We start from the raw sequence: 15,215 nt of genomic DNA on the forward strand, positions 1-15,215 counted from the left end.
TTGGGTGATATATTTTGCTCCAGTAACCTGCCTCCATTTTAATAATAATAATAATAATAATAATAATAATAATATCATGTTGTTTTGAATACTATAATTTTCAAGTATTGCTTAAAATCAGGTAGTGTGATAGTTCCAATTTTGTTCTTTTATTTCTAAATTGAAATTGCCTTGGTCACAATCATTTTTTTTTTGCTTAAGATAGATATCTAGAAATATTTCCATAAATTCTCATTTCATTTTTCAAGCAAATAAAGATAAGACCAAAAAATGTCTTATGAGTCCATGGAGCTGACATTCTCCTGAGATAGACAAACCTACTGAAAACTGGTAAGTATAACACAGAATTATGTTGATAGAAATTCATGCTAAGAAGAAACAATAAAGAAGGGAAAGCATAGGATAAGACATCTCAGGAGTTAAGAAAGCAGAAGTGAAAGACAGCTTAGCCAGAAAAGTTTCACTGACCTGAGATACTTAGAAGAAACCCCAGAAGGCAGGAAAGGAATTAGCCACATAGTTATCTAGGTCTGGGAAACTGTTTTGGGCCAGGACAACAGTCCAACAGAGGCCTGAGGTTCAGGGGGGTTCTGGGAGTGGTAGAGAGGTGAGAAGATTTGGAGCTAAATTCTCTTCAGATGAGACCAGACAATCAATATAAGCCAGATACCTCAGGCCATGTGAGGGTCATGATTAGGGCATTGACTTACTGATTTTTCTTCTTTGGGGGAGTGGGCTCTACTCCATAGTACTAAGGACTTACTCCTGGCTCTTTGCTTAGGGATCACTCATGGTGGATTTGGGGGGCAAACACAGGTTTGCTGCATGCAAAGTCAGTACCTTGCCCACTATACTATCTCTCCAGCCCCAACTTTTCTTCTGAAAGGGTCAAGAAAGCCCAAGATAACAAGTCACACATGAGACAATCAGGATCTGAATAAGAGAGAGAAAGGGGAACGGAAAGAAGATAGAGGTGCTGGTATGGCCACAGGACAGAGCAGCTCCTCTCATTTCAGTCACTTTGACACACACACACACCCAATGGGGCATATATATTCCTATCTGGAGAGGAAGGTGGTGGCTTTCAGGGAAACACCTAGAGGCATCTTGATTTTGCTTCTACTGTGCTTCTACTGTAACAGTGCAGGTGGACCCACTCAAGTTGCCTTGCAGATGGGACTACCTCCATAACTGTTGCCATATAATACCTCCTCATTGGCTCTTCCAATATTTTCTCTACTATCCCAACTATGCATTGTCTTGAGTAATTTATATATGATATGTTATCTAGATCCTCCCCTCCCTAAGGACCTCATATTTGTCTATAAAACTTGAAGGGATCGAAGGGATGCTAGATCGCATCTGAGCTCGAGCACAAGGGGTTCTATCTGTTCCAAAAGCTGAGTCCCGGGAAGAAAAGTGCCTTCTCATCCCTGCTTGAAAACAAATAAAGGGTTTTCCGTTTCCCCAACAGCCAGTGTGTTTTATAGTTTTTCATTTGAGGAGAAAGAAAACCAGAGCACAGAGCTAATAGAAAGGACCTTGTAAGCTGCATTTTGAGAACAAGAAATAGAAAATCTTCACTGAAAGCTGCCAGGCAGGTCTCATCTGAGACATAAACCAGCTAGGACAAAACCAATGACTACAAGTCCATAAAATCCCTGGCTTAAGTTACTCTTTTAATAAAAAAAAAGGATGCCTCGTTATGTTATGACCATTTTCCATTGATATGTGATCAGAAAATGTGATGGACAGAATAGCACAGGGTTCACTAAGGACATAAAGGGTGCATGTTTGTATCTCAATATTGATTTGTCTAACAGAACTTGAGGAAACTTAAAAGAACCTATAAGAAGACTGATGCAATTGGCCACGATAATGAGCATAATAGTTTTTAATCAGAATAATGTGGTTAGTATAAGTTTTCTGTGCTGCCTTCAATGAAGAAGTGCAGGTAAATCCCTGAGAGCTTTCACTATGAGACAGAACTCCATACATCTTGGATTCTAAGCACAAGATCCTGAAATGGCATATTTGGCTGAGGACAGGTGGGTGCACATATCTGTGTGTGTCTTTTGCGGGCACAACAGCAAAGTACTAGGTGGGCTTCTTCCGTGAACTCAGGAAAAGCACACAGTATTTTCTGTAATCCCCAGGCTGAAGGTTCAGGATAGAATGAGGTTGCAAAACTCCCTTAACTAAATAGCACTTCTGTACTATGTTTGCCATGAAGACAAGCAAAGAATGAGAGACATGATTCTAAAGGACAGAGAAGGACAGTTGTCATATAAGATCAAAAAGATGAAGAGGTAGCAAAGTGTCAACTAAGAGTTAGCTGTCTCCTCGGAGATCTGCCCTCTCTTACTCAGTGAGAAGAAATTGCAGGCAATTCTAAGGCCCTGTAAAGTTAGAACTCTGAGGTTGCCTTTGGGGATCATTTCTGACAATCTATTGAACCACTTTATTCAAGGAAGGAAGAATAACTATAGTGGCTAATATTTTTTAATGTTTTTGTGGTCACACTGCTATGTATTATTACTTCATTTAGATTCCAAACAGCCCTAAAAAGCAAAAATTATTCACATATTACAGTTCTGAAACTGAGCCTGAAAAAGTAAAAAACCATAACCAATGTCACACCAGCAGAGACTCAGGGCCTGAATGAAATGTCATTTAATTCCAACGACCACACACAGCTCCTCCAATGAGGACATCCTAGCAGTCTCTTATTGCCTGGTGGTTTTTAGGCATGGAATGTAGGGTAGCTACTTTAGGGCTGGTCACTGTCTAGGCAACCACTAATTGTGGACAATACTTCAGGTAAAAGTGGGCTTTGCAGTAACCAGAACCTTGTCTGAACTCTGATGCTCATGGTCATTTGGCAGAGAGGAGCAAGGGACAAGGAAAAGCATGTCTATGCATCTGGGCATTTGTCTTGTTGATAGGCATAGGCAAATTCCAAGCTAAATCAGATGCAAATTACCTGTCTGAATAGAACTGCAGCATACTAAATAATCACAGGACTGCTCCCTGTAAAAACATATTCCCATGTCCAAAGTGCCAGAGCCTGAATTTATCTTTTTTTTATTTTTTTTTACCTGACCCTGAAGTGAAGGTAAACTCAATCCAGTGACGGGCTCCTCCTTGAAGTGTTGTGACTAAATGTTTTGACTATCTCAGGGAAAATAGCTCTACACCAACATTTTTTGTTGCTGTTGCTGACATGCCACAGATATGAGAAGTGATGGGGTTTGGGGTGGGGATAATAACAGGTGCCACAATTTTTTCCTCCTTGCTGAGGAAAATACAGAGGACCTGGCAGGACTTAAACCACTTCCAGGTGCAAGATATACATGTTAGAACCTCATTGCTCAATGCTCTCAAAAATGACTTACTTACACATCTCCTTCAATGAATAAGACATTATATTACTTTCACATTAACTTATAGTGGTCCAGGACACATTAGTTTTAGGGACCTTCTAATGCCTGGAGATCTAAGAGATCTCAGGGGCAATTCCCAGAGATATTCAACCAACTGGGCCCAACAATGAAATGTTTATACCTAGAGAAGTAGTTTTGCTTGAAGTCAGTAGTTCAGTGGGTAAGAGATCAGGCGGTGTAGCAAACTACCCTGAGATCTGGGAAGTACCTAGGGCTATATTCAAGGAGCATTGCATTGTCAAGACTTGAACATGGGAAATAGAACATTTCAGCCCTTTGAGTTCTCTCTCCAGCCTCACAATTTATTTAGAAAGCAGGAGTACTAATAAAAATAGTATGATGTGGAGTGCCACTTCGTATGGGATAACAGAATTGTAAGGCCCTCCCAGCTCCATATCCCATCACTATCCCTGCATCATACCAAGAGCAAGAGCAAAATTTTAATATCCTCAAACATGTGGATGGCAACCCATATCTACTAACTCCAGACAGTGGTGGTTGTGATGGGCACAGCATGTGAGAGCCTGACACAGCTTATGGAAGTGGCAGACCATCTGGCCCAACACATACTGGGTACAATATCCTACACTCATAGGAACCCACCAATCATGTAAGTGAACGCAGGCAATCAAGAACAGGAGTCTGTATGTGCAAATGCTTTTTCAAAATACTTCCTGTTGATGGTGATAGTCTCCCTGAGTCATCTCCATTCATTTGCTTCCCCACATCTTAATGATGGGTGATGAGGTCTCTGGCAAAAATGGACCTTGGCAGCTCCTGGGGGAAGGGCATCTTCCAGGCTGGTACTCAAACAACTCAGAAAGCTGGCATGGCCTTCCAGCTTAACTGCCTCACTGGCATTTGGTTCCCTCTGACAGCCAAGCCGGTGGTGTGAATTGCCAATCTGTTGCACTGGACCACTCATGTGTGGGGGCTGGCAAAAGAGCAGCAACAAGCAGGTGGGGTGTGTGTAGTATAAGACAAGGACATCAATGTTGGTGCTCTATGGGGTGTCAATGGCAGACCCCACTGCTGAGGACAGAAAGTTTCCAGCCATGTATGTGTGCTGCATAGGGGCTACTCAGACCTTGCTCACAAGATGCAGGTACACATGAACTGGCATCTGATCACTCTGCAGAGATAAAACAGATGTGGTAGTCACATTCAGAATCTGTTTTTCCTAAAGCTGAAGGTTTCCTTCAAGTTTGGCAGAGAGATATGGTCCTTGCACTTTTTCTAACCCATTAACTCAGCATCCATGATACTCAATTACTCTGAAAATACTGCTTATTAATAAAAACAATACAAACTGGGACATGGTTTCTGGACCATGTGGGTTATTCTGATTGACCACACTCAATCAGTTCCACTCAGGTTTTAGGAGATCTATATAGCAGCCAAAAAGTGAAGATGTATGAATCTCTACATTGATGAATACTCAACAACTCCAGTAATAAGGCCTGTTTCATACCAAAGTCCAACTAATTAGCCTATCTGACTTCATGACATTGAGACAGAATAGGAGAGATAGACAACAAGAGGAAAGACAGTGACATTTATCATTTAATTTAACCCTTCTACTAACTCCAAGAGCCAAGTAAAATGGTCACCACTTTACCAAGGAACCCAAGACTCCAAGAAGCTGAGAAGAGCTAGGATGTATTTGGGTATATGTATGTGAAATGTGAGGGAGGGAAAGAGAAGATATGGAGTGTCTTAAGGGTGCTTGGGGTCCACAGGGACTTCTCAGCCAACCAAGCTGGACACTTAAGACAAGTGCCCAAACCTTACCCACAGGAAGAAGTCAAAGCAAAACACAGGGACAAAACAATAACAAAAGCAAACAGTACCTCTTTGTCTTCTCATAAAAAGGAGGTGACACAAGTACAGCTAAAAATAGAGAAGCTATATCTGGTAACAACACCCTGAAGTCTGCCAGCTCCTTTCTCCTCTTCCCGAACCCACACACTCACTTGCTCACCTAACCATCTCCCTGCCCTCCTCTGCAGCTCACAGTGCTGGCACCTCCCTGACAGCTTGCTCACTCAGCCAGGACACTGCATGCCTCTCAGGGAAACCCTCCACCAGGACTGGCCTAGATACAAGGATGTCTTATCTACCCATGCAGATCAGAAAACTTACCTACAGAATAATTGCTCCCCAAAACTGACACTAGAGGAGTGACCAACAGGAAAGTATCTCCTTATGAACCTCAAGACTGGAAATCTAAAATGCAGGGGTCTTTTCTCTATAGAACCCAAAGCTTTGAATCCAGGCCTCTCTCCCAGCTGCTTCTGTAGGCCTGCAGTTGCCACAGGCGTGGCTTGTGGCACATGTCTGATATTGCCTCTGCCTTCATTATCCTGTCTTCTCTGTCTCTCTCCTTGTTCAACCACAGGGGGATTAGCTTAGGGGTGACTTCATCTTTTGGAACCACACCTGCTGTGAACTGATTGAAGTCCCATTCTGCATGACAGGCCTTAAGGTCTCAGCACATCTTTGAAAAAAACATAAATCAACTCCTAGTAGCTCCTTCATGCGGTGGGTGCAGAGCCAGTCACTTCATTTATTCCTGACACTTTTCTTCTTTTTTTTTTAACTTTATTTATTGATTGATTCATTGATGTATTGATTTCTGGCTCTTCACTCAGAAATCACCCTGGCAGGCTGGGAGACCATATGGGATGCCAGGAATTGAACAGGGTCCCTCCCAGGTTGGCAACATGGAAGGCAAACGAATGCCCTACCACTGTGCTTCCTCTCTGGCCCCTATTCTCAACTCTTTTCATTAACTGAATTGGTGGTTCTATACTAGATGTGACACAGAAACACCAGTGTAGAGATTTGTATTTTTTTTCAATGGAAGAGAGTGGGGTAGAACTATATTTAATTCCAGTTCCACTCACCAAAGATTACAGTGATAGATATGAGCTGAGAACAAATTACTTTTAAAAACAAAATTAAAAGTGGGCTGTGAATCTACATCAAGCTATACATGGGGGGAACAGTTGCACTAGTATTACGAGGGGTAGAGGAGGGGTAAGAGGGATGCATGCTGAGTACAGGAGAGGAGGAAGGACAACACTGGTAGTAGGAATGCCCCTCATTCATTATTACTATGTGCCTTAAATATTACTGTGAAAGATTTATAATTCACTTTGCCCACAAAAAAGTGGGCTGTGGTAAGGTAGATAGTCACATGTAAAAAATATATACATGTAAAATATAGAACCACACAGCACACCACTCACAAAAGCAAACTCAAAGTGAATCAAAGCTCTTATGATTAAACCAGAATCCATAAAATAATTTGAAGAAAATATTGGCAGAACTCTTCAGAAAGTTGACTGCAGAGGAATCTTCAACAAGATGACTAGAGTGGCATAGGCAGTAAAAGCTGTCTACTGTTCCCTGGCATCCACTTAGTACCTCAAACACCATGTGTAGTTCGCAACACAGAGCCAGGAATAAGCCCTAAACATAACCCACTTTTCCCCCAAGACAACAATAACAAACATCTAGAAATATCCAGTGTTGTTGGGATTGTGATGAGAAAGGAAACCTCATGAACTATTAGAATATTATCTGGTTCAGCCTTTATGAAAAGCAGTATGGAGATCAATTCAAAACTCTAAAATAGAACTATCATATAATCCAGTGTATCACTGGATATGTCACTTTATGTCATTTCTCCTCCAAATACAAAAACATTCATTCAGAAGGATATATAGGCACACCTATTGTTCATTGCTGCACTTAGTACAATAGCTAAGATATGGTAACAGCCCAAATGCCTAATGATGGATTAATGGATCAAGAATATATATGAGGGATTGGAAAGATAGCACAGTGGTAGGGCGTTTGCCTTGCATGCAGCCAACTCAGGACAGAAGGTGGTTTGAATCCCAGCATCCCATATGGTCCCCTATGCCTACCAAAAGTGATTCCTGAGCACTAATACAGGAATAACCCCTGAGCACAGCCGGGTATGACCCAAAATACAAAAAATAAGAATATATATGGTATATATACAATGAAATTCTATGCAGCTCTAATAAAGAGCAAAACCATTCAATTTACAGCAACGTGATTAGGACTAGAGGATATCATCCTGAGTGAAGTCAACTAGAAAGAAGGGGTTACAGAATGATTTCTCTCATATAGGGGGCTTAAACATAGTGAGATAGCAACAAAAGTCTAAAGGCAATATAATGGGAGAACTTAATTAATCCACACAAATTAATTGGGGCAAGGGGAGTATGTATTCTTGGGAGAGGGTGAGTACATTGGTGATGAATATAGAGTGTGTTTTTTTATGTGTATGAGATACCATTATTAATAGTATTGTCAGCTTCAGAATCTCAATCAATAAAAACAATTTTATGGGGGCCAGAGCAGTGATACAAGTGATAGGGCATTTACCTTGCACGTGCTAATCTAGGATGAATGGCAGTTCGACACCACCACCACCACCACCACCACCACCACCACCACCACCACCACCCTGGCATCCCATATGGTTCTCAAGCCAGGAGCAATTTCTGAGCGCATTGTCAGGAGTAACCCCTTAGCACTACTGGATAGCCCAAAAACAAACAAATAAAAAAAATTTTATGGGGATTAGGATGGTTCAGGTTCAGAGTGGTAGAGTACTACTGCTTACATGTATGTGATCCTGAGTTTTATCTCAATCACAACATGGACCCCTGCTCTTATCACTAGATATAGTCCTAGAATCACCAGGACTATCACTGAATCATCGGGCCTCTATTGGTGGGTCAGGCATCATCAAGAATGTACAAGAGCCTCCAAGTTTTGCTGGATATTACTCCTATTAAAATAAATAATATTAGGAGCCAGAGCCATAGCTCAGTGGTAGGGCATTTGCCTTGCACACAACTAATCCAGGATGAACCTCGGTTAGATCCCTAGCATCCCATATGGTCCACAAAGCCAGGAGCAATTTCTGAGTGCATAGCCAGGAGTAACCCCTGAGCATCACCAGGTGTGGCCCCAAAACCAAAATAAATAAATACATAAATAAATAAATAAAATTAACAAATTGTTTAACATTAAGAAATCTTAATTAAATCGAAAGGAAGGCAACATCATAACTATAATGCTTCATGAGGAATAAAATCACTGAAGCCTATCTTAAAATCAGTTCTGTCCATTAAGACAGGCAGGTAGAAAGTAGTGAAATGGGTCCACAGTTCAGCTGGGATGGAAATAGAATGGCAAAGCCAAGTTGGCAGCAGCAAATGCACTTTTCCTGCTACTGCTTTGCTGTCTATGTCTGCTTATCTAGGTAAACTTGACTGCAAGTGTTGTGTGAAGCTACCCTGCCATGAAGCTATGTGCTCTGTAAGTGGGAGGACAGAGTGGGTTCAGGGAGTCACACTCAATGAGTTGCTAGTGACAGCCTGAGACCATGCTGCCCAACTGCCAGTGTTCCCTACTATCAGCCCCGGGGGCAGCGGGAGATCCTGGACTTGAAGTAAATAAGTAGTAAGTAGACTATTGAGATATCTCCAAAAGATAAAATAATAATTCTCCTAATTTGAATCTGTTTTTACCCTTCATGCTACGGTCTTAAATACATTAAATAGCATTCAATACCATTAAACTATGGTCACTTTCATCCTCAAAATGATCTTTAGGCAATCTACTCTATGGCCAAATGACAGGACACAGACACTTAAAACATGTGCTCCAGGTTTCAGTTCAGAAAATAGGGTCACGAGTACTGCTCCCCGTGTCATGATTTCCTCTTTTATCTAATATGTAACCTTTTTGGGCAGTGCTCAGACATGTCTCACATTGCCTCCCAGTTTCTTCTTGCTCTTGTTTTTTTAAATAGTTTTCCTTCCCCAGCCCTCCTTATGGAAATCTTACCCATTTCTCAAAACTAAACCAAGCCCTATTTCCATGAAGTCCCTGTCTACCTCAGCCCACACTGATTGATCATTTTCTTAAATTCTCCCCCTGACATTTATTTGCTCTTTTAAATTAGGGTAAGAAGTAAAATGTATGTCTTTGCTAATGGAGTCACTCCTGCTAAAAGCAATGCTTGCACCTCACTTCAAAACCTATATTGGAGCCGGAGAGATAGTATGACAGGTAAGGTGCTTGCCTTGTTCACAACTGACCTTGGTTTGATCACACACACACACACAAACCTGAGCCCCACCAGGAGTGATCCTTGAGCAAAGAACTAGAAGTAAACCAGGAGAACTGTTGGTATGGCCTCCAAACAAAAAAACATGTATATAAATATGAATATCTATGGATATATGAATCATCCACTTTTCATTATTACGAATTGTTGTTCATCATCCTTAACAAATTTTCTGTAAACATACACCTGAGCCCTTGTCTCCAGGCACTGTTTTCCCCCATTGTTGAACAGGCCTGGTGGTTAAAGTTCTTTCTTAAACTACTACATTGCTCATAGTTTACACAGTGGACCATCTGCACCAGCATTATCTGATGCTCTGGTTAAAATGGTAGAGTCCTAAATGTAGTCACAAACATACTCAGTCAACATTGCATCAATCTTTATTGCTAACAGGTTTTCTAAGGGATACTGGCTCCCCGGGAAGATGCACTGCTTGGGTCAATATATTCTCTCACTCTTGGCTCAAATTCATGAACAATGGAGTGCAGGGCACTTGCTTCTTTCTTCAAGACAGCTTTTGGACACTAGAAGGTCTCTCCTGTCTCTCTGTCTCTCTCTCTTCACTGTCTCTCTGTCTCTCTGTCTCTCTGTCTCTCTGTCTCTCTGTCTCTCTGTCTCTCTCTCTCTCTCTCTCTCTCTCTCTCTCTCTCTCTCTCTCTCTCTCTCCCTTCCTCCCTTCCTTCTTTAAAACCCTTTGGTAATCAAGCTTATTTATCTCCTTTTTCTACAATAAAGTCCCCACCCTAAGCCAACCTCATATCACTCTCCAGCATCTTTCTATTTCTTTCCCAAGATGTGATGCAAGTGAGATGCAGAGTAGGAGTTAGATTTCTAATGTTTTCACAATATACTGTGTACTTTATAATGTCTGTCCACTCTCACTCTATCCAGTGGACCACAAAATCACTCATTTATACCTGAACTCACCAGCAGCACTCTTAATTTGCAAGTCTTGCTAATTTAGGCACATGCTGATTGCTGATGTTTTAATATAGATACATAAACATATATCTCTATATATCTATATTAAATTAAATTTAATTATTTAATTATTTAATCTATATTAAATTATTATTACAATTCTATTATAGAGAATTATAATAAATTCTCTATTATAATAGAGAATTCACTATTTGGTAGTTTTTTTGTGAATTGTTGGCCCACTCCTGTTCTTTGGGGGGGTTCTTTATTGCTTTTTATTAAACAAATTTTATTGTTATTTTCATTATGATTGAGGTAACATGGATACAACAGTTTAGACTATTTCACTACTTTTCTTGCTTGTGATGAAAAAAATTATTGTCCCTTCACCACCACCAGAATGAGCAAGACCCTCCTTTCAATTCATTATTTCAGTCTCTGTAGCAAGGATGCAATTTTAATGTATGATCTTATCTAAAGCTCTAAGTAAAGAAATTGAGCTTGGAGAAGCTTAATATAAAATGCAGAGCTTCAATTTTCTCCCTGAGTTGCTGAACCTTTAGTTAATAATTTTTGGAAGAGAATTCTTCATATTCCATATACTTTGAGTTTGTTGTTATAACTTTGAGTTTGGGGCTTACATCAGTGGGCTACTCATGGCTTTCTGCTCAGGAAGTCACTCTGGGTGGTTCACAGAGAACCATGTTGTGCTGAAGACTGAACAAGAGTTGACCATGCAGATATCTACATGATATCTATGATTATTTCCAGATACTTTGTAAAGTCAACTAACAGAGTCATGTGTTTTGAAAAAAATGTTTTCAAACTTTATTTATTGCTTGGTTATTGGCCCACACCCAGTGGTGTTCAGGGGTTACTCTTGGCTCTGCACTCAGAAATCACCCCTTGCAGGCTGGCAGACCATATGGGATGCCAGGAATCAAACTGGGTCCCTCCCAGGTTAACCTCATGCAAGGCCTACTGCTGTACTATCTCTCTGGCCCCAGAGTCATGTATTTTGGATGAAATTATGAGGATGATTGAGAACAGAGGGAGAGTTTATACCTTTATTGCTTCCTAGGTCTCCTTCAAATGTTCTTTGCACTCCTTGTTTTTCCTGACCTTGAAGTATTAGTGACTAAGTATAATCCATTAGCAAATATCATTTAGGTTTTGGGGTCAAAGCTGGAAGTTCTCAGATTTCTCCTGACTCTGAGATCATGAATAATTCCATGCAGATTCAGGAGACTATATAGGATGCTAGAGGCCAAACCCGGGTCAGCTGCATGAAAGAAAAATACTCTACCTACTGTACTGTCACTCCAGCCCCAGCAATGCTATTTAATGACACAAGACTTAAGACTTATGCATCTGTTTATGTTTTGCCAAGAGAAGCAAGCCAAAGAACCAAATCAATACCAGAAAAGTTTCAGAGGGGGGAGTTTGTGGAAAAACCCCTTCATATATGACAGGCTAGTGAGTCAGGAACCATGTCAGTAGAAGCCAAAATGTAGATTACGTAAATCAGATAGGTTCTCTGTTTGTTTTTTTTTTCCTATTATTTGGTATCCCTCAGACCAGTGTTTATGCAATTAGCTCAGATCCTAATGTTAATTCATTATTTATAGCATATTAGTCCAAACAGCTGAGCTTCTCTTGGTTTTGGCTAATTTAATCAAATAACATGCAATTATACTTTAATTAAAATACATATGCATAAGGCTGGAATTCTTATATTTAAATCAATTGAATTTATAAGATTGAAAGAAATGCAAACTATTAAATACAGATCTGTGTTAAAAGTACAATTTAAAAGAGTTTAATCCCCTTTTTCTCAATGTAGAAGCTAGCCAGAAACTGAAGTCTGAAGTTTGTAACATCAAGCAAAGACAAATTCTGGGTTTTTGTTTTTGTTTTGTTTTTTAGTAAACTTGAAAGTCTGTTCAGCTGAGCCTTGCAATAACATTTAACTATTCTCAACTTCGCTCTAACAAACCCAAGATCTCCCAAACCCTCCTAGTTTTCCCAACAAAACAAATAAAATAAGCATTAAAGCATACAATGTGATTTAACAGTCCGTTGTACTGGCTTTGTGATCTCACGTAGCCTGATGTCAGCCGTGTGTGTGTGTGTGTGTGTGTGTGTGTGTGTGTGTGTGTGTGTGTGTGTGTACGTGTGTGTGTGTGTTGGCAGAAACTCAATTTCTTCCTTACTCATCATCAATAAAAACTTATTCCCTTGCAATTCCAATGTACTACCATTTTCTCAAATCCTTTGCATAATGACATAATGAAGAAAAGAAAATGTTGCCAATTATGACTCTCATGCCTCCCCAGAGAAAGAAGTATGCATACCTTCCCCTCTTCTTTACTGTGCTGCTTCCTGCAGCTCTTTCCAGGCCCAAATGAATAAACTACACAAAAAGATTAAGTTCTCTTTCTCTAAAACTTTAGCTTCTCTCAACTTACCACCTGGTAACCATGTTCTTTTTCACAAAGCACAAAGAAGGTTCTAACATTTAAACAGATTGTTAGGGACACAAAGCACATTTTTAAAATGAAGGAATTCCCAAAGTGCTTGAATGCTGACTGCTTGTGCAGTATCCATAATTTTATCCTTCAGACTTTAGTTTGAGTTATTGGCTAGCCTTTTCAAGCTTTTCCCAACATTGGTTTCCTTTTGATCTTCTTGCATTCTTTTGTCTCCTTGCCCTACAGTTTGGCCCCCTAGTCTTTTTTTTTTAATAATATCTTTATTTAAGCACCATGATTACACACATGTTTATAATTGGGTTTCAATAATAAAAAAGTACACCCCCCTTCACCAATGCAACATTCCCACCAACAGTGCCCCCATTTCCCTGCTCCTCCACCTCCTGCCTATATTTGAGACAGGCATTCTACTTCTCTTACTCATTAACACTGTCATGATAGTTGTTAGTGTAGTTATTTCTCTAACTGTACTCACCAGATAAGCTTCATATCATGGGCTGATCCAACCAGCCCTAATCTCTATTGTCTCTATTATTACAATAATGTCTTTTTTTTTTTAAATCCCATAGATGAGTGAGACTATTCTGTGTCTATCTCTCTCCCTCTAAGTTATTTCACTCAGCATAACAGTTTCCATGTCCTTCCATGTATTTGAAAATTTTATGATTTCATTTTTTTCTGATGGCTGCATAGTATTCCATTGTATATATGTACCCCCATTTCTTTAGCTATTCATCTATTGTCAGGTATCTGTGTTGTTTCCAGATTCTGATTACTATAAATAACGCTGAAATGAATATGGCCCCTAGTCTTATGCTGTTGTCCCTTATTTACATGGTTACATGTGGCTCCTTCAGAATATCCTGGGGGCCCAAAGAAGATACATGCAATGGAACCAGACTGACTGAAAAATGCTGAGCCAGCCTACACTCATGGTAAGATTAGTATGTCCTCACAGCCTCACCTTCCAACTCTGCTACACAACCTCTTACACACACACACACACACACACACACACACACACACACACACACACACACACACCCTCCATCAGGGGGCACTCCCACTCCTCATTCCCAACTCATGAGCCAGGATGGACCTCTGGGTTACAACAAATCACACACACACACACACACACACACACACACACACACACACACACCATCAGGGGGCACTCCCACTCCTCATTCCCAACTCATGAGCCAGGATGGACTTCTGAGTTACAACAAAATTAGCAAAGCAAATCAAGGTTTCACCCACATGATACAGCCCTGAGAACATGAGCAATGGCACTCAAATAACCATGCTAACTTGATCAATTCTTTTTGCCTCCTCAAATCTCTCCTTGGAAATCCCCAGAAACCTCTGGGCTCTGAGATCTTCCCCAACCCCAATCAACCCATGAGACTGTGGAGCATACTCACTGCAAATCTGACTTGGCAATTCTCCTCTCCCAGGTAGCACAGGTCTCCTGAGACATTGGTCTCCAACCATAGGTGCTCTCCGTTCACAGCATTCTCCTGCAAACAAAAGACCAGGACTTCAGTTTTCCTTATATGCATCAAGAGCTATATGTGAAGGGTAGGGGGAACTTGACTCCTCAAAATTACACTTGGAATCAAGAACATTAGTGAACCCAAGGAGTTAAAAGTACTCAGTTTACCCCTGAAAATGTTGCTGGAGTTGCTCCTACTGAAAATTCTAAAAACAATAATCAAAAGGAAAAAAATAATGCTTAGAAAAATATCTTTTTTTATAAGTTTTATTGTGACCAAAGTGAATTACAAATCTTCCATAGTAATATTTAAGGTACATAATGACAATGAATCAGGGTCGTTCCCACCACTAGTGTTGTCCTCGCTCCAGCCCTGTTCCCAGTATGCATCCCATTCTAAACCCCAACATTTAGAAATATTTTATTTGAACCATTAACTAAAAGATTAAATGTAAAGGTGATATAATCATAGGCAGAGTTACATACTTAAAAATGTGAGGGATGGGATAGGAAAAGAGACAAACAGAAACTTTCTCAAAGAAGAAATACAGATGGCAAAAAGGTATAATGTACTTATCATCAAGAAAATGCAAATAAAAATGAGATATCTAACACAAGTGAGGTTGGTGCACATCACAAAGAACAAAAACAACCAATGTGGACATGGATGTGGAGAAAAACAGAGC

General features: G+C 40.2%; 1 protein-coding gene across 1 annotated transcript in view; it reads right to left on the reverse strand.

The window, feature by feature from the left end:
* DGKI (diacylglycerol kinase iota) overlaps positions 1-15,215 on the reverse strand; it is a 503,984-nt gene that overhangs the window by 288,838 nt on the left and 199,931 nt on the right. The window contains exon 3 of the mRNA XM_049774493.1: positions 14,459-14,554. The gene's annotated coding sequence lies outside the window, so the exon portion shown is untranslated. The remainder of the gene's footprint in view (positions 1-14,458; positions 14,555-15,215) is intronic.

Source organism: Suncus etruscus, chromosome 1, assembly GCF_024139225.1.
Source record: "Suncus etruscus isolate mSunEtr1 chromosome 1, mSunEtr1.pri.cur, whole genome shotgun sequence".
NCBI classification, from domain to species: domain Eukaryota; kingdom Metazoa; phylum Chordata; class Mammalia; order Eulipotyphla; family Soricidae; genus Suncus; species Suncus etruscus.